The sequence below is a fragment of the Bos taurus genome, chromosome 26, assembly GCF_002263795.3.
Source record: "Bos taurus isolate L1 Dominette 01449 registration number 42190680 breed Hereford chromosome 26, ARS-UCD2.0, whole genome shotgun sequence".
Taxonomy (NCBI): domain Eukaryota; kingdom Metazoa; phylum Chordata; class Mammalia; order Artiodactyla; family Bovidae; genus Bos; species Bos taurus.
The window spans coordinates 15,459,717-15,479,519 of record NC_037353.1 but is presented as its reverse complement, the minus strand read 5'-3'; the positions used below and the strand labels follow the sequence as shown (position 1 = coordinate 15,479,519).

At 44.2% G+C, this 19,803-nt stretch overlaps 1 protein-coding gene and 1 non-coding gene across 2 annotated transcripts in view; both read right to left on the bottom strand.

Moving 5' to 3' along the window:
• Positions 1–9,698, bottom strand: part of PLCE1 (phospholipase C epsilon 1) — a 380,365-nt gene extending 370,667 nt beyond the window's left edge. Inside the window, exon 1 of the mRNA XM_005225543.5 lies at positions 9,499–9,698. The gene's annotated coding sequence lies outside the window, so the exon portion shown is untranslated. The remainder of the gene's footprint in view (positions 1–9,498) is intronic.
• LOC112444551 (U6 spliceosomal RNA) lies at positions 346–452 on the bottom strand. Its single transcript, XR_003032905.1, has one exon. It is a non-coding gene; the product is annotated as a U6 spliceosomal RNA (small nuclear RNA).
• Positions 9,699–19,803: the final 10,105 nt, after the last annotated feature.

The window sequence follows — 19,803 nt, the reverse complement described above, 5'->3', positions numbered from 1 at the left end:
AATGGTACCTCATAGTGGTTTTGATTTGCATTTCTCTGATAATGAGTGATGTTGAGCATCTTTTCATGTGTTTGTTAGCCATCTGTATGCCTTCTTTGGAGAAATGTCTATTTAGTTCTTTGGCCCATTTTTTGATTGGGTCATTTATTTTTCTGGAGTTGAGCTATAGGAGTTGCTTGTATATTTTTGAGATTAGTTGTTTGTCAGTTGCTTCATTTGCTATTATTTTCTCCCATTCTGAAGGCTGCCTTTTCACCTTGCTAATAGTTTCCTTTGATGTGCAGAAGATTTTAAGTTTAATTAGGAAAAATATGGAACGCTTCATGATTTTTTAGTACTTTTTAAAAAAATATGGACCGCTTCATGAATTTGCGTGCCATCCTTGTGTGGGAGACACGTTGATCTTCTCTATATCATTCCAATTTTAGTATATGTGCTGCCGAAGCTGGCACTGACTTATTATATAACTGCTAGTTTGTACCTCTTAATTCCCTCCACCTATTTGCCCTAGCCTGTACTCCTCTCCCCCGCGGTAGCCACTAGTTTGTTCTCTGTATCTGTGAGTCTGTTACTGTTTTGTTGTATTTGTTTGTTTGTTTTGATTTTTAGATTTCACATATAAGTGAAAACATACAGTGTTTGTCTAAAAATTCTTTATTTTTTTAAACAAATAATCTAAACAAGTGACATACTTAGGACCTTCCTGACTGCTTAGATAGTGACAATTCATCAGAGATAGACCGTGTGGCTAGAAGTAAGCAGGCTCTCTGATCCTCTGTAACTAACTTGATATGGGCTTGCCTGCCTGAGTCAGGAACACATTTCACCTGTTGTCAGCCGTCCCACGACTTGGCATTGGAGAAGTTCTCAGTCAGCAAAGGGTACTTAGCCAAAATCCTAGATCGAAGAGGTGCCCTGGGAGAATCTGCAAGGCTATCTGACTGCTGTTACACTGGTGGTGCAGGAAAGTCACTTTTTGGGGTTCTTTTTACAAATTTATGTAGTTTCTATGCATAACTCAGGAAGCTCTTGCCATCCTCGCTGAGATTCAAATAATAACTGAGCATATTTCTTTCACAACTGCCTGACCAATCTGTCCTACTGTGAATTTTAGGACCCTGCCGGAGGCATGATGAAAGAACAACCTCTGGCACAGTAAAGCAAGTTAAGTTAGGGACTAATTAGCCTGCTGAGCGGCAGAGAAGTGAATCTGAATTTACTCAGACCCCAGCAGTTAGCAAAACTGCAGACCCAGTTAGGCTCACGCTCGACTCTCTCATCCAAATTCATTCTGCCTTTGCGGGGAAAAAGGAATACAATCTCATGCCAAAAGCATTTAACTTCTGTGAATTTTATCCACCTCCCTGAGATGGACAAACCAGACTATTAGAGAGTGCTTCAATTCCTCCAGGCAAGCGGATCATAGGCAAAAATATGTTCATCAATGAAATCTGAGTTCATGTTGTTAATAATAACAAATGAATTGAAGCTTTCTTTAGAAATGACAGTAACTTGAACTAACTCCAGTGATATCCAAATTAAACTGTGTTATATGATATTTTAATCCCAGATGTGTCTAGTATGCACTTGGTCACATGTGTTTTTCCCAATGATTTTTTTTCCATTCTCTGGATTTTCCATAGTCAGTGATATTATATAGTTTAAACCTAAAATGAAGTCATCAAAATAGAGTCTCTCCTTGCTTCTGCCTCTTCCTTAATTTTGAATGGAGCACACTTACTGTTTTGTTATTAAAATGTAGCGGTTCCTACAAAGCAATAAAATTCATAAATGCTAACTGCATTTTGTTATAGCTCTGAACTCATGTGCAAATGTAACCAGGCCTCCTGAAGGAGACGTTCCACGGAGCATATTTCTGTGGGGTTGCCCCACAGCAGATCACTCCACAGAGCCAGCAGCACCACCACCACTATGTAGATAACACTTTAACCAACAACCCTGTCAGGCCTAGCCGCCCTGTTTATTATTATTTTATGCCTTAAGGGGAGAGGGGAAAGGATGCAAGAGTATGAAGTCTGTGTTATAGACCCAACGTCATGGAGAAAGAGCAGGGAGAAGACTGCAGCTCCACCCTGTCCCTCTCATCTCAGCCCCCACAGCTGGCAGGCAGGAGAGAAAAGAACAAACATCCCACAGTTTCTCAGAGCTGAAGGGACCCTCTTCCTGGCAGAGGCAGGAAGACCTCAGAGACCTCGGGGAGGGGCAGCTGTGCCCCATGAGAAGCAGCCTCATGCACCTGTGTCATTTGTGGTCAGGGCAGTGAACAGTGGCAACTAGGAAAGAGAGGAGGAATGGAAGGAAGACCCCCAGCCGACTGGGGACAGCACCATGGAGACTCCATCAGAATGAAAATGAGCCTAAGAGCCAATATTTGTTGAAGTCTTGTTGCCTATCAGACACTGTTCTAAGCCCTTTACATGAACAGTCTCATTTACTAGGTGTTACTGTTTTGTTGTTGCTGTTGAGTTGCTAAGTCGTATCAGACTGTTTTGTGACCTCATGAACTGTGGCCCTCCAGGTTCCTCTGTCCATAGGATTTCCCAGGCAAGAATCCTGGAATGAGTTGCCATTTCCTTCTCCAAGGGATCTTCCCAACCCAGGGATTGAACCTGAGTCCCCGCATTGGCAGGCAGATTCTTTATGACTAGGCCACCAGCGAGGCCCAGATGCTACTATCTGTCACCCCTCCCATTCAGTAAATGAGGAACTTTAGGCCCCAGTAGAACAAGTATTTTGCACAAGATCACACAGATTGGACATAAATAGCGGAGCCAAGTAAACACATCTAAGCAACCTGGCTCCAGATCCTCATCTTGTAAAAGACTATTAGACAAAGCACAGCAGAGTTCTATTTCCTGCACATCCAAGTCTCTGGGCTAAGGTCACACCTAGTGTGCCTTAACACGGGCTTTAGACCTTCTCAAACTCCTGTCTCTCTAGCATAGACGTGCGCTTACCTGCCATATCTGAGGCAGGACCTCGCTATCTAAATAAAATGAGTAAGAGTGGGGCTGTGGGCAAAATGGGATGAAGAGTTGAGATCTTCCTCTTCCACCATCTCCTTTAACTGGCAGAGGCTCCAACCCTCCTGTGACACAACTGGAAAACCAGTATCACTCTGAATTATGAGCTTGAGAAGCAAAAGAAGCACAGCTAGAAAGTCAATAACAGGCGACTAACCCAGAGGAAAAGGAGAAATCACCACCACGCACCCCCCAGCAGTCCCAGAGGTACCTCACCATCCTGGCTCCAACACGAACCATCTCAAGTTTGAGCATTTGAGGGGCCAGGAAAAGGTGGAATTCAGGGCTGGAGCAGAGAGTCAGGAATAAGGCAAATCCAATAAACAGGCAGAGGTGGGAAGCCGAGCCAAGCGGGCGCCAGGGCCAGCGGTCTGTGGTGAGCGAGCGGGGCTGCTGGAGGAACAGAGGTGGGAAGCCGAGGAGGAGGCCAGCACAGGGACTGCTCCCAGAGCCGGCGTCCTCTGGCTTCAAGCTGTCCACACACATTACAAGAGACAGAAAGGGCAAGAACTTACCAAGGGCTTCGATACCCATTTTCTTTTTTTTTTTTTTTCAGTGTGATGGGGCTATAACACACTCCTTCTCCCCTATTCAAATATTGCTTTTTCCTTCCTTACAGTAACATACCACTCAGTGGCTGGCACTGTCAGCCTTAGCAGATACAGAAATGCCTGCTTTGGGGAACCCTAGATAGATGGAATGGGTGGGACACAGGGAATGGGGGCAGTGGGAGATAGGTCGAAGAAGGAGGGGATATATGAATACATATATACTTGATTCACTTCACTGTGCAGCAGAAAACTAACACAACATTATAAAGCAATTATATCCCCAGCAAAGTAAAGAGAGTCCCAGACTGTGGATTTAATCCCAGCTCTACCCTTACTAGGGCTTCCCTGATGGCTCAGTTGGTAAAGAATTTGCCTGCAGTGCAAGAGACCTGGGTTCCATCCCTGGGTTGGGAAGAACTCCTGGAGAAGGAAATGGCAACCCACTCCAGTAACCTTGCCTGGGAAATCCCACGAACAGACGAGCCTGGCGGGCTAGAGTCCACGGGGTCACAAGAGCCGCACACGACTTAGTGACTAAACCACCACCCCATACTAGCTGTGTAAACTTGGGTAAGTTACCTATCTTCTCAGAGCCTGAGCATCCCCTTCCATGATATATAGGTAATAAAAGTACCTACCTCAGAAGGTTGTAATGAGGGTGACAGATAATACACGTAGGGTAGTCAAAACAAGTCCCAAGCAAAGTTCAAACTAAATGCTGGCTCTTATTGCTCTCTTACTTTGACAGCTTTCCTTTCCCTCTTGACTACTTTCTTTTTTCTCTTCCACACTCTTGTTAGTTTCCTATTACTACTGTGACAAATGGCCTCAAATGTGGTGTAAACAATACAGATTTGTTATCTTCAGCTCTGGAGGCCAGAAGTCTCAGGTGGGTTGGCAGGGCTGTTTTCCTTCTGGAGGCCCAGCATCTCGAGGCAGCCTAAATCCCTTGGCTCCTGACCCCTTTCTTACATTAGTCCGACCTTCTATGAGGGACTCTGTGATCCTCTTGCCTCCCTCTTATAAGAACCCTCTTGACTAGGTTGAGCCCACTCAGGTAATCTAGCATAATCCCCTCATCTCAAAATCTTTAAAAACATCGGCAAAGTTCCTTTTGTCCTGTTAAGAAACATGTGTATAGGTTATGGGGATTAAGACTTGGACAATTCACAGGATCACTGGCATTATTCAATGTACTAGACATATTTTTCCTAAGCCTAAAGTTGCAGACTGGCAAGACTTAGGAAGACCAAGATGGAAAAGACAATAACATTAGTAGCTAATGTTTTGAACACTGACTATGTGCCTGGCACTATGCAAAGCGCTTTAGGTACTTTATCTTACTGAGGTCTCAAATGCACGACATGTGAGAGTTCAGTTGTATCCAACTCTGTGCGACGCTACTGTAGCCCGCCAGGCTCCTCTGTCCATGGGATTTTCCAGGCAAGAATACTAGAGTGGGTGGCCATGTCCTCTTCCAGAGGATCTTCCCAACCCAGGGATCACACCTGTGTCTCCTGCGTCTTCTGCACTGCAGGCATATTCTTCCCTGCTGAGCCATCAGGGAAGCCCTAGGTCTCTGAGCAACTTCATAAAATTACTATCTTACAGAAAGGTTAACTTCTCATCTAAAGCTGTACAGCTAGTAGATGACAAAGCTTATGTAAAACCAGGTCATTTTGATTCTAGAGTATTTGACCAAGAGCGCCTTGCCCTATACCTTAAGCTACTATAACTGGAGGCACCATGACCACTAGGACGTTGAAGGCTATGCCATGAGAGACACAGAGAGACAGGGGTCCTGCAGACCCTAGGCTATAAGGTCCACACAGATGGTAGAGCTTCAGAATATTTTCTTATACTCAAAGGAGAAAGCTTGGGGTTACTAAAGAGTTTCTTCAAATGCAGACTTGAACAAAAAAGCCACGAAGGGACCAGCTAAAGAGGGAAAGTGAAAAGTCGGTTCCTGACCCCAGGCCAACCCTGTGATTCTAGTCAACCTCCCCCAAAGAAGAGAGAACCTCATAGTCTCTCCGGGAGAGAATTCCAACCAAGTCAGATTGACTCAGATCCTCCAAAGCCCTACCAGGAAGTTTCAGAACCCCGGCTGGCCACCAGAATGGTCACACCCACAGCACAACAGTCGGTATACACCAGGACCAAACCTCGCCCTAGCGTCTGTCCCACAACTGCTATGAGAACCATGTGCCACAGGTTCCAACAAGGGTCCAGCAGTCTTACCAACAGCCACAATGAGCAGCTTCTTTTCCTATCAGTTCTTTTCACGGAGAATGGCTCGAAACCAACTGTGATTAGCTAAAGTGGGAAAGGGTAAGCTAAACACTTGCTAAGCATGCCAATTACGGTGGTTTAACTAGCCGTAGCGTTCCAAAACCTCAGTTGCTAAACAATTTAGCCATAGCCCTATCTGTAATTTTCTAATGAGCCAAGTTCAAGTTATTTGGTTTCACCCCACCAAAAAAGAGCCAGTTGTTTGTTTTTGGTGATGAACCTAACTAAGAGTTGATACAGGAAAGCATAGTGGTCAAGGGAACAGAGTCTGGAGCCAGCCAGCTCTGACTGAATCCTAGCCCTGGCACTTTCTTGCTCTGACTTCATGTATGTTACCTAACCTTTTAGTTCCTCGGTTTTCCTGTCTTCAGAGGGGGCATAAAAATAGAAGTCTATATGTCCTTATACAAAATCAGAAGATTTTTGGCTTTGGTAATGGCAAAACAGTACATATGTCATATATTAAATAATGCTGTAGGTGAGATCTATAGCAAACATGTCCATCATTTCCAAAATAAAAAATGTATATATACTTCTTAACAGGTGAGAAAAATTAAGACCAAAAGAACCTCACGTCATTTCAGACCAAATTTTGTAGCCAAACATGAAAACCGGTTTTGAGAGTTTTTTTTTTTAATTTTGGAATTGCAGGTAAGGGATAACAGGTCTCTGGCATTTAGCACCTAATGCTGTTGTTAGGATTAAATGAACTGACAAATATAAAGTACTTAGAATGCAGTGTTAGCAACAACAACTGTTACTATTATTTTTATCTAAGTAGACTTAGTAGGGGGCTATGACTAGGAAATTGTTAATTTATGACTAAATTTGACTTGGAAATTAGTACTTGGGAGATTAGTAGTCATTATGAATATCCCAGGGCAGATATCTAAGATGATGGACATATTATATATCTTCATTCTCCAGTATGGTAGCAACTAGCAACATGTGACAATTAAGTGCTTGAAATGTGACTAATCTCATTTAATTTTAACTTATTCAAAGTTAAATGTAAATAGCCCTATGTGACTTGTAGCTACCCTGACTGGACAGCACAGCTATAGAGGGCCGGGTTCCAATCTGGCTCATGAAAACCTATATAGATGAATTATAGCACTTGACTTATAAAAAAAAAAAAAAAAAAACAAGCCCTAGTCCTGCACCCTGGGAGAAGAGAAGACCACATGATGCTGAAGAGGGTTTTCTCTTCCTTTCTAGACCCTGTAGCTAGCCATTCACAAAGTGCATCCTTGATATCGTCTTCTTCCTTCTCGACTCCCCACTTCCCCATCTCCAGCTCCATAGGAAACCCCACATAATTGGGCCACACGCTTCCCTAAGCCTCCATCAATACCCCTCAGCCTTCTCCAGGAGTACCAGGCTCCCCAGTCACCTGCCCTCACTCTCCCCAACCAAATTTCCACCTGCTAAGGGCCAAGATCTTAACCAAGCATCTAGAGGAAAGCCCCTGGATCATACCAGTTCACACTAAAAGCTGTTACTGCTTTTTCTCTCCTCTCCTCTGCTATGCTACTCCTTCAAACTCAAAGCTCTATATTGTTGTGCTCCCCCAGACCTCTTCTTCCCTCAAGCACAGTGACACCAGGCAAAGAAAGCAGGAGCCCAGGCTGAAGCAACTGTTATCCTACATAGGCTGATTGCCACCCAGGTGTGGTATGGCAGGGACTGCCAACACACAGGTGCAAAGCAGCCTCACTCTGTGCAAATATCCCCTCTCACCCAGGCATGGGAAACATTCCCTGCTTTCTGCTTGGAAAAACAGCAAGCACAATTCTTTTCAACTTTCCATTATTCATTTAAAAATTTTTAGGTAACAAATTGTACATTAAATGAATTGTTTAAAGTATACAACAAAAGCCCAGAGAAGACTGTAACTTAGAATGGCTGCAAATAGCAAAAGAAAACCAACCACCTTCAGTGGAATCTAGCTTCACCACAACCCACTGGAGCATGGAATTTTTAATGACACAGGTCAACCTTGGCGCATATCCAAGGAGCTTATTTTACTAGAAGGACTGGAAGACAGTCCCCTCCAGCTCTTACTTGGTCCCCAGGCTTAGACCAAAGATGATTACTATGCATCCTGGCTATAAGGAAAATTTCCCCAGTGGGGTTGTAAGTGGAGGACAATTTGAATGGTAAACATTATGCTCTTCTCTGAATCCTCTTCTCCAAAACAGAGATTTGTATTGAAGAACCAAAGCCATAGCACTATTTCCAGAGAGGCTTCTAGGTGCAAGCAGTGTGCCAAAAAAGCCACAGTGAAGTCCTTCAGTAGGGAAAAGGAAACATCTACATAAATACTTCTCAAAGAATGCTGAGCGGAGAAAAAGCCAGGAAGGTAAAATGCTGCAGGCATCAGAGCCTGAGAGAGCCGACTATTTGGGACTGGGGTGTGAGGGAAGGTCTTATGGCAGCAACAAAACTGGTTAGGATTTAGAGTGATGACATGGAGCAGAAAGGGCACTCAGGAAGAGCAAAGGATGTTTTAGACTACAACACCCCAGGTATTCTTCAGAAAGCATCTGTGAAGATATGCCTGGATACAGCATCCAGAGATAGTCGACCACCCCTTCTCCCCCAGGGCCAACTGGGCCCTGTAAGTGCATCTACGGGGTCACCTAAATCCACCTCCCAAGACAGGCTCTCAAAAATTCTTCCTGGCAGGTTACAGCACCCCAGGCCTTGGCTGTGCCCATTCTGACAGGGACCCCACCCTATCCCTACCAGGGATTCTTAGCAGAAACACAAGAAATGCACTAATCCTGCAGGGATCTAAATGACCTAGTGGCAAATTTTGCATGATGCAACCCCAATTAAGAACCATGTGGAAATAAAACTTTTCCATCAAGTGACTCCTACTTAACATCTATTGAGGGTGCTCCCTCTTTAAAATGATGCTGCTAAATCTTTGGATGATGGATGATGGATCTCTCTTACCATCATCTCTCTTACTAATGAATAATTAGTTGAGTCAGTTGTACCAATTGTCTCATGACTTAAATACAAGGCAAGGGGGGCGGGGGGGGGGGGACCATAAATTTACACTGTGCATTTAACATCAGCCACAATGGAGGACTTTTCCTTCTAGGTTATTCATTATCACAGCACTAGAGGACTTTAAGAAAAAAGACGCAGCCATGTGTCTAGTGGCCAGTGAAAGTGAGCCCCAGGTCCAAAATTGTATTTTCTAGGACTTGATGTAGCTAATCTCTCCAGGAACAATCTCTTGAGCACTTTTCCTTGAAATACTGTCGCTTAGGGACCGACCGCCTCGGAAAGAGTTTATATTTTTCATCTTTGTGCTGCACACACAAAATGCAGTGGAGACCCAAGGCAGACATTTGAAGGGGCGAAGGAAGCCCTACCAGGGTGTCCTCCAGCCCATGTGAGGCTGGCTCTCGTCCCCTCGGGAGTCGCCTGCCTCAGTTTTCCCCTGGAGATGGGGCGGGAGAGGGACACTCTCCCTCCAGGTACAACTGGGTGAGGTTGGCTGCCCTCGGCGGCTCTACTGACTGGTTCAGAGATTACAAGCCCCTCTCTCCCCTTCTCCACGCCTCGGGAACCGAGCTCCAGAGTCTCCTCCTCACCTTTCCTCTGCTGGCCGGGCGCGCCGGAGTCCCCAAGTTGCAGCGTCCTTCTGGAACGTGCCTGTCGCTAACGGCGTCGGGTGTCCCCGCTACTGTGTGTCAGCGGCGGAGCGGATGCCAGGAGCGCGCAGAGCCGGGCAAGTGCCCGGGAGGCAGAGCCCGGGAGGCACAGCCGGGGCGCGCCGCCGCCGCTCCCGCTCGGGGGTCTGCCGCCCCCGCCGCCCGTCCGGCCCCGCGCCGCCCCGTGCGCCCCCGCCCGGCGCCGCTACCTCGCTCAGCGCCCGCCGAGTTCTGCGCGCTGCCCTGACGGCGGCGCGGGCGGCAGCGGGGCCCCCGCCCTGGGCCGGGCTTTCCCAGAACTCGCCCGCCCCGGGTGAGAGGCCGCGAGCGCCGCCGCGGGCCGCCGGGCGGCCGGGGGGAGAGGCCTGAGACGGGCCCGCCCCCGGGCCGCGGGCCGCGCGGAGAAGGCAGGCGCGAGGGGCGGACCCGGCCGCCACCCTGGCCCTGGACGTCGGCCCGGCGACCCCCGCCCGGCCTCCCAAGGCCGCCCGGCGTCCGGGCCACAGTGGGAGCTGGAGAGAGTGCGGCGGGGTCGCCCGGCTCTGGCCGGAGAGCCGAAACTCGGTCCAACTCAGGCCGCGGGAATTTATAGTCTCACACCTTCAGCCAGGCACCGTCCCTGCTCGACACACACACACGGAAACTGAGGCTCTTGAAGGTTAAATTACTTGACCAAGGTTACTCTGTAAGGGCAGCACCGAGTCTCCAATGTGTTCCGTCATTCATCTAACAACGATTTATTATTGAGCACCACAGTGTGCCCAGTGCTGTGCCAGGCTACGGAGTTTAGTGACCATCCAAATAGTGACATCCAGGTCTGTGGACTCCAAATCTAGTGTCTTTCGTTGCCGAAGCAAGCAGGAGGTGTTCAGCGCTGCCAGAAACTGCAGCCTCTGCACCCTGGCCGTTGAGGTGGTTTTTATACCCAACTCGCAGTCAAGAGAGCCAGAGACCTGGAGAAAAATCGAATTATCACACCCCACCTCCCCTAAATACCTCTCCCTCTTTACCTATTAATGGACCAACACGTTCCGTAGGTATGACCCCTCCTCCTGCATTCAGTCAAGCTCAGTTCCTGTGGCCCCTACCCCTCCCGTCTGTCCACTCCTTGTACTCCCTCACACCGCAGCCATGTGGTCCTTCCTCTTCTGCAACTTTAACCTGTGCAGAAACCTTCATCGGCCCCCACCTGCCTTCCAGACTAACTCCCCGTTACGTGGGACATGGTGTTTCTCCCACTCTGCACCTCTACCTGGAAGGGTCCCACCTCCTCCCACATATTTCCTCTTGCTCAAGTTTGACCCCTTCTTTCAGGTCACTGTTAAAAGTGGCCTCCCATCCTTTGAGCTTCCAGGCACAGGAGGAGTTGGAGCAAAGAATGCACAGGAGGGTGTACCGAAGAATTCCGCCTTTAAGAAAAGTATGTCAGCCTGGGTCCTTACACTGTTTTGCTGTTTTCTCACCACTAGGATTTTAATGAAAATCAACATTACCTCCTTCCTTGAGAGCTGGTTGTGCAAAGACCTCTGCAGAAGACGGAGGAAAGTTTTTGTTCATGAAAAGCTTGAGATTTTAGCACGAGAGGAATAGGAAATAGTCACTGACCCCAACCCCTGTGCCTGCACGGTCCTGAGGAGGTGAATGAGGCTCCAGGAAAAAGGAAGCATTATTGACAATACACAAGGTAGGCTTTTTATTCAATATACAGTTTTGGATTGTGGTTTTATAATGCATTTAATGAATTAGTAATATCAAACATCATTAATCACCTGGAGCCCTCAAAGGCTTGTCTGGTTTTTTTGAAAAAATAGGCACACAGGAATTAGATTGTTGCAAACTGATAGATGCACAAGCAGTTAACATGGATCCTCCAAATGAGTCACTTCACTATTAGAAACCAAGGAAAGTCTAGGTCCGTTAGGCAGGAAAGTTATCTGAGTGTGATAATCAATAAGCCCCCATTCCTCGAAAAGCCCTTCCCCAATTTTTTGCAAAGAGATCAGGTCCAGATCAATGTCCTTTGCTCGCCCCCTCCATCCCTCTCTAAATGAGACTGGAGGGAGCCGTGTCCCTGAGGCTGCCTCACCGCATTGGAATGTCTGAGCTAACAGTGCTTCCAGAGGGTTCATTGCTCCTCTGAACAGCACTGCCCAGACTTTCTGGAGATTTTAATTCACTCCCCAACCTCGCCAACAGTTGCACACAAGGTGCCTTTTTTACACCCTGCTCTCTGTTCAGTGAAACACACAGACCATCTCAGGGGAACAATGGCTCCATTCAAGACTTTTTCAAAAGTACAGCGTATAACCTCCACACTGTGGGTTGCTGCCAGCCATTATCTGGAGGAAGAAAGACAGTCAGATAAAGTGCTTGTGAATTGGGGGAGCACTGGACAGTTTCCATGGAAAATTCAGTTTCAATCAACTGAGTTATGCATCTTTGTATACAAGACCATTTTGCATAGTCAAAAACAACAACAAAAACAAAAGCCCCAAGAAATATTGCTGTGGAAGCTATTTAAATGTAGTGCATCTTTGTTTGGAATTCCAGAAGAAAGTACACATCTCTTTTGAACTTGTTACGTAATGGTCTCCATTTGATGGAAATTGATTAAGTTGTAAACGTTGGGCTAGGAAATGTAAGTTGTAAAATCATTTTAAGAAATGGAATCGTGTCCCCACTTTCTTCCTCTCACATCCTGTAATTTTTTATGTGGAGGGGGGTGTCTCTGACTTCATGGTTGTTGCTGCCAGTGGAAGGCTACAGTCCCCCTACTGCACATATTCAGAAGAAAAGATTGGCCCTTTGCCACACTCAACAAGCCAGCCATCAGTTAACCCATTTATAAACAAACCTTAAGGCTGGGAACTGCACAGGCACAACTGACAAACGTATTGGTCTTTGTTCAACAGTAGGCAATGGCACCGCACTCCAGTACACTTGCCTGGAAAATCCCATGGACAGAGGAGCCTGGTAGGCTGCAGTCCATGGGGTCCCTAAGAGTCGGACACGACTGAGTGACTTCACTTTCCCTTTTCACTTTCATGCATTGGAGAAGGACATGGCAACCCATTCCAGTGTTCTTGCCTGGAGAATCCCAGGGACAGGGGAGCCTGGTGGGCTGCCGTCTATGGGGTCGCACAGAGTCGGACACGACTGAAGCAACTTAGCAGCAGCAGCAGCTAATTGCTAAGCAGAGGAATTTGCCAACAGACTTTTGGGTCAGCTTTGGAAGCCAAGGAAGAACTGAAGGAACAAGGCGGCCCCGAGTTTAGGAATCACCCTTTCCTCTCATTCTAAGTCAATGCATCAGACTGTACGGGGTTTACCAGCTGTCTGCAAATATGCTAGTGCGTTCAGAGAATGGCCACAGAGCCCAAAACAAGTTTGCTGGAGTTTTCTCATATGTGAGGGTAGAAGTACTAAAGCGGTTCAAGGTTGGCAGAAATACCAGCATGTTAGAGCAGTGGGTAGCTCTACTTCTGAGGGGTGACAGGAGTGAGGGTGGGGGAGATCTGTCTCTCAACATGGCCAATATTAGGGGCACAGACCCATGTGGGTCCACTTGAGTTGATAACCTTAATCCACTCCCAGGTGTGAGTGAGCCCTTGAGCACGTTACTTACCTCTTCGTGCCTCATTGTCCTCTTTTGTAAACTATACCTACCCTGCATGGTGGTTGTGAGGACTAAGTGAGTTAATCTATGTGAAGCACTTAAAGAAATAAAACTCAGAACTTAATTTTCATGTATATGTATGGTATTTAAAAATTGTGATCTCCTTTGAATATTGCAAATGTCTTGGTGTTTTGACAGAAAGTCCATCCATTTTTTTTTTCCCTTGAAATATTCTGGAATCTCATTGTAATATCTGGTTCAGTTGCTATCCATAAAAGGTAGGGGTAGCTCAAATCATCTCAAGGAGCCATAAATAAAAATTATAAAAGCACAATTAAAAAAAAAATTAACTGTCCTGGAATCCCAAAGCATAGACTTTGGGGCAAGAGACTTCTCGAGAGGTAGGTTTTAAGGTTTCATATCATTCTAAGTGGCCAAAATGTTGAAGAGAACTCTGGTATGGTTGTGGAGTTCAAAGGAAATAATAGTCTTTTGAAAAAAATCATCTTTTCTACAAATTTAGTTGAAGTAAGTCATTAGGAAAATGGCCATGGCTCCTGGGTGATCCCAAGTGCTATGAATTGTCCATAAATCATCAGACTGGTCACCTGTGGAGAGTAGATGACATGGAGCAGGTTTTCACTGGCTATTAATTTGTTCACTGATTCTCCAACTGGTATCTTGATGCTTATTAACTGTGCAAGCCCCACTGCAAGCTCATTCTTTGGTTTCTCTGTCACTCCTCCTGCATTAATGTTAGCATGTTACTATCTGCCAGCTCTCCCAGATCCTTTTATTAGCAATCATCATTCTCACCACTCCTTCTGCCAGAAATTATAATGATGATAATAGCGGCTCTAATTATTTACCATTGTGCTGTTCTTTGATTCTTTTATGCAAAAATATCAGTATATTTTGATATGCAATATGCATTTGCAATATGCCAATGTATGGAGCACCTACTATTTGTCAAGCATTGTATGCCAGAGATATAAACAGTGAACACAATAGTCAGCAAAATCCCGGCTTTCATGGTGCTTATACTCCTGGTATCCATAGACAATGAGCTATGTAAAAAGTAAAGCATATGGAGAAGGAAATGGCAACCCACTCCAGTATTCTTGCCTGGAAATCCCATGGACAGCGGAACCTGGTGGGCTACAGTCCATGGGGTCGCAAAGAGTCGGACACGACTGAGCGACTTCACTTTCACTTTCAAGAAATAAATAAATGTATTTATATTGCAAAAAAAAAAAAGAAAAGAAAAGCATGTAGTATAGTAGAAGGTGATGAATGCTTGAGAAAAGTAAAGCAAAGAAAAAAAGAGTGTGGCAGAGCTTGGAGAGGATTGCAATTTTAAATAGAATGTCTCAGGTAAGACTTCTTTACTTCTTTACTGGAGTAAAGGCTATAGGAAGCGAGGGAGGGTGGAAGACACTGCTTATTTCCCCCTAATATCCATCCTCCACTTGTTTCTTTTAGGCTGGCACTTCTTTTTCTTCATTCTTATGTTCTTGGGGCAGCTTCCCACCCTGTGCTAGCTGTCTAACCCTGACAAAGACGTTGCGAGCAGTGTATAAAAGAACATTTCCGTCAGCCATAGCTCTGAGTGTGTAAAATGTGCTCCACACTTGCCCTCCTGAGCAACTGTACTTTCTCTAAAGTCCGAGTTGCTCCTCTGACTCTTCCTTTCTCCTCTGCCTACCTTTCCTTCTGCTCTCCCAGCCCTTCCCGTATCCTTTCGATCTCTTCTCTTTTCTCTCAAACACTGTCTCTCTCACTAACATGGCTTGTTTGTGTGACGTGTTTTTATAACCGTTCTCTAGGCCTGATTTTATTCATTACTTAAGTATAGATTTTACTAATATAATGAAGAAAGTTGGGAAAACAGAGTCTAAATTACTTTTAACAACATTTAAAACCTGCGCATAGAGAATAGATATCTTCTCTTCCGAGTGCCATGGACATTTACAATAATGGGCCAAGAAAATCTCAAGAAATTCCAGGAAATATATGAGCTATATTCTCTGACTAAAATGCAAGAAAACTAGAAATTAATATTAAATATTTTAAACCAAAAACATCAACTGCTCAACAGTTAAACCATGTTCTTCTAAACACATAAGAAATACAAATGATAATTGTAGATTTCTTAGAATATGACAAAATAAGAATATTATATAATCTAAATTTATGAGAGGTGGCTAAGTCAGTAATTAAATGCAAATGTGCATCTTTAAATGTTTTTATTATTAAACAAGAAAGTATAAAAATATATGAAGTGAGAATTCAAATGTTAAAAAAAAATGCCAAAAGCAATTCCAAGAAAAATAAAAAATAAAGTAAAAATGAAAGCCTAACCAACTAGAAGTTAAATCTAAGAGCTGGTTTTTTGGAAAATGTAAAATGCCTTTGAGGGGAGCATTAAAACACAGTTAACACTTCTGTAAAACATAATCAAGAATAAAAACACAAACAAAATTATAAAAGGGAAACAGAACACTATAACAGATATGTGATACTTTCAATTATAAAAGAATACCATGATAAAGTTTGTTGCTGTTGCTGTGCTGTGCCCAGTTGTGTCTGCCTCTGCAACCTGTGGACTGTAGCCCACCAGGCTCCTCTGTCCATGGAATTCTCCAGGCAAGGATACTGGAGTCATTTGCCGTTTCCTACTCCAGGGATCGAACCCCTATCTCTTGCATCTCCTGCACTGGCAGATGGATTCTTTACCACTAGTGCCACCTGGGAAGACCATGATAAAGTTTAAGCTAATCAATTTTTTAAAATCTGCCTTAAATTGATAATATTCTGAGAAATCATATTACCACAATTGATCCAAGAAGTAGAAAAGTCTTTGTTTCCTTTGGAACACCATTGCTGGGTTCGAAAATTTCTTCCTTACAATTCTTGTTTTCCCAAGTTATTAGCTGTAGACCATGTTTGCTCCAGCCTCCATTGCAGCTGGGGCAGTGACCAGGGGCGGCATCATCAGTCAGGCATATGCGTGAGAGAACTAGATTCAAAAGTGAACAATTTGAAGACAGAAATTCTATACAGAATACATTTTGCTGGCAACAGTGAGAGCAAACAAACTAAACTTTTGGGGGCATCTGTAAAGCTTGAAAGGTGGTGCCAAGGCGGCTTCAGTGCTGGTGGCAGATGGGATTCCTGAAACGTTGAGTTCCTGGCAATGGTGCTAACTTATGGCTTCCAGGGCCTGGGAAATTATTTGGGGCATTATTCTTGGAAGCCTAGTTTTGAGGCTAACTCTCCAGCTCTCAACAATTCTGCAAGTTACTCAAATTCCTTTTGGTAGATTGCTTTCTTGCCTAAGTTAGTTTCTGTTACTTATAACTGAGAATACTAACACAATAATCAATGAAAAAAAAAGTGAAAGTAGGTAATGAATTGATTAAATGTTTACTGAGTGACTTTTAGTGTAGGAATTGTATAAGGTACTAGGAAAACAACAGTGACTGGGAAGGATTGACATAATCTCTACTGTCATCAAGTGTATAATTTAATGGAGTACTTATCAATGAATCCATACACAAAAAGGTTTTAGTATGGTATTTTCACCTGCTAATATTTAATCAGTGTAAAGAGTCTCTGTGGGCAAATATATTTTAAAATGCTGGAGGTTTACAATTCACAGTGACATACTAAAAATTATGAGAAATCCCAAATAAATAACCATTTAACTCTGTTTAATCCGGAGCTGAGGGCTTCCCTTGTGGCTCAGTGCAAAAGAATCTGCCTGCCACTGCAGGAGGTTCCGAGTTGCATCCCTGGGTACAGAAGAGCCCCTGGAGAAGGAAACAGCAACCCACGCCAGTATTCTTGCCTGGGAAATCCCACGGACAGAGGAGCCTGGCGGGTTACAGTTCATGGGGTCGAAAAAGAGTCAAACACGACTTAGTGACAGGGCATGCATGCCTGCTTCAGGTATCTTCATGCATGAGGCCAATCCTAATTTACTTCTTTTAGATGATGTGTATCGTGTAAAAGTAGGTTCCTGGGTATCTAAAGGACTATGCAAGAGCCAAGATGACTCTGAAACAGTGAAGGAAAGGGATGTACTCTACCAAATATAGAAACTTTTAGACAAAATTATAGGATAAGTTCTCTGTGGTCTCAGAGTAGAAAAGGAGTTCTTTGATGAGGTTCTTGTAAAAGCTAAGGAGTAAGAGAAAATCGGTAAATTTGGCTTTAATCATATACCCTGTGTAACCATGTGCTAAGTCGATTCAGTCATGTTCGACTCTGTGATCGTATGAATTGTAGCCCTCCAGGCTCCTCTGTCCATGGGATTCTCCAGGCAAGAATACTGAAGAGGGTTGCAATTTCCTTCTCCATGGGGATCTTCTCAACCCAGGGATAGAACGTAAGTCTCCTGCGTCTCCTGCATCACAGGAGGATTCTTTACCACTGAGCCACAAATGATGCCCATACATACAACCACAGGCCTCTTTAACAAAGTCAAAACAAAATCTGAAGATTGAAGGAAAAAAGTTGCAACATAATAACCAATAAATCATTAGTGTCTTTTAAAGACTGTCTTGAAATCAGCAAGAAAAATAGAAAATGGGCAAATGCTGTGAGTAGGTAATTTATAGAAAATATAAACCGTATTTATAATCTGGAAAAAAATAAAAATATTTTAAAATGAGATACTTTTTACATAAAAAAAAAGCTATCTCAGCTACTTGACCTGAAAAGTTTTAAAGTCTGGCAAGAATAAATGTTAGAATTATACTGTTGCTGAGACTATAAATGAGTACAACCTCTTTTAAGAGTCATTAGACAACATCTACTCCAGTTTCACATCTGTGTCTATACAGAGAAAGTTCTTCATATATACATAAAGACATACTATAATTTCTTTGCAGCTTGTTGTTAATTACCAAAATAAATTGAAACAAGCCTGAATATATGTTGGCTTAAAGCTCAACATTCAGAAAACAAAGATCATGGCATCTGGTCCCATCACTTCATGGGAAGTAGATGGGGAAACAGTGGAAACAGTGGCTGACTTTATTTGTGGGGGCTCCAAAATCACTGCAGATGGTGACTGCAGCCATGAAATTAAAAGACACTTACTCCTTGGAAGGAAAATTATGACCAACCTAGATAGCATATTCAAAAGCAGAGACATTACTTTGCCAACAAAGGTTCGTCTAGTCAAGGCTATGGTTTTTCCAGTGGTCATGTATGGATGTGAGAGTTGGACTGTGAAGAAGGCTGAGCGCCGAAGAACTGATGCTTTTGAACTGTGGTGTTGGAGAAGACTCTTGAGAGTCCCTTGGACTGCAAGGAGATCCAACCAGTCCATTGTGAAGGAGATCAGCCCTGGGTTTCTTTGGAAGGAATGATGCTAAAGCTGAAACTCCAGTACTTTGGCCACCTCATGTGAAGAGTTGACTCATTGGAAAAGACTCTGATGCTGGGAGGGATTGGAGGCAGGAGAAGAAGGGGACGACAGAGGATGAGATGGCTGGATGGCATCAACGACTCGATGGACGTGAGTTTGAGTGAACTCCGGGAGTTGGTGATGGACAAGCAGGCCTGGCGTGCTGCGATTCATGGGGTCGGACACGTGTCACAAAGAGTCAGACATGACTGAGCAACTGAACTGAACTGAACTGAATATATGAATGTTTGTTGGTGAATGCACTAACACATTTGTTTTTGTTTACTCGTGACCAAATGCTGTACAATAGCTTATGTGAATAAATTAGATTTGTGAATTTAAACATGGGTATATCTCAAAAATATAATTTTGAGTGAAAAAGAAAAATTGCAGAATGACCTTTACAGTATGATAGCATTGCTGTAAATTTGAAAAACAAACAAAATAAGATAATATCTGGTTTATGGGAATATGTGAAATGCAAGTATTGAAAACATGGATAAGATGTGTGCACATGAACTTCATGGTAGGGATTTGCCTCTAGACAGGTAAGGAACTGAAAGAGAAGGGTATAAAAATCATTTCAATTATATCTGTAATATTTTTGATTTCTAAAAATATCTGAAACTGGACTTTATTAAAATTAAAAACTTCTCTGCAAAACACACTGTCAAGATGATGAGAAGACAGCCGCAGATTGGGAGAAAATATTTGCAAAAGACACATCTGCTAAAGGACTATTATCCAAAATATACAGAGAGTTTTGAAAACTCACTAAGAGACTTCCGTGGTGGTTCCTTAAAGGAAATCAGTCCTGAATATTCATTGGAAGGACTGAAGCTGAAGTTGAAGCTCCAATACTTCAGCCACCTGATGCAAAGAGCTGTCTCATTGGAAAAGACCCTGATGCTGGGAAAGACTGAAGGCAGGAGGAGAAGGAGATGACAGAGGATGAGATGGTTGGACAGCATCACCAACTCGATGGACATGAGTTTGAGCAAGCTGCGGGAATTGGTAATGAACAGGGAGGCCTGGCATCCTGTGGTCCATGGGGTGGCAAAGAGTCAGACACGACTGAGCGACTGAACTGAACTGAACTGGTGGTCTAGTGGCTAAGACTCCATGCTCCCAACACAGCGGGTCAGAGTTCAATCCCTGGTCAGGGAACTAGATCCCACATGCCACAACTAAGAGTTCAGTGCTGCAGCCAAAG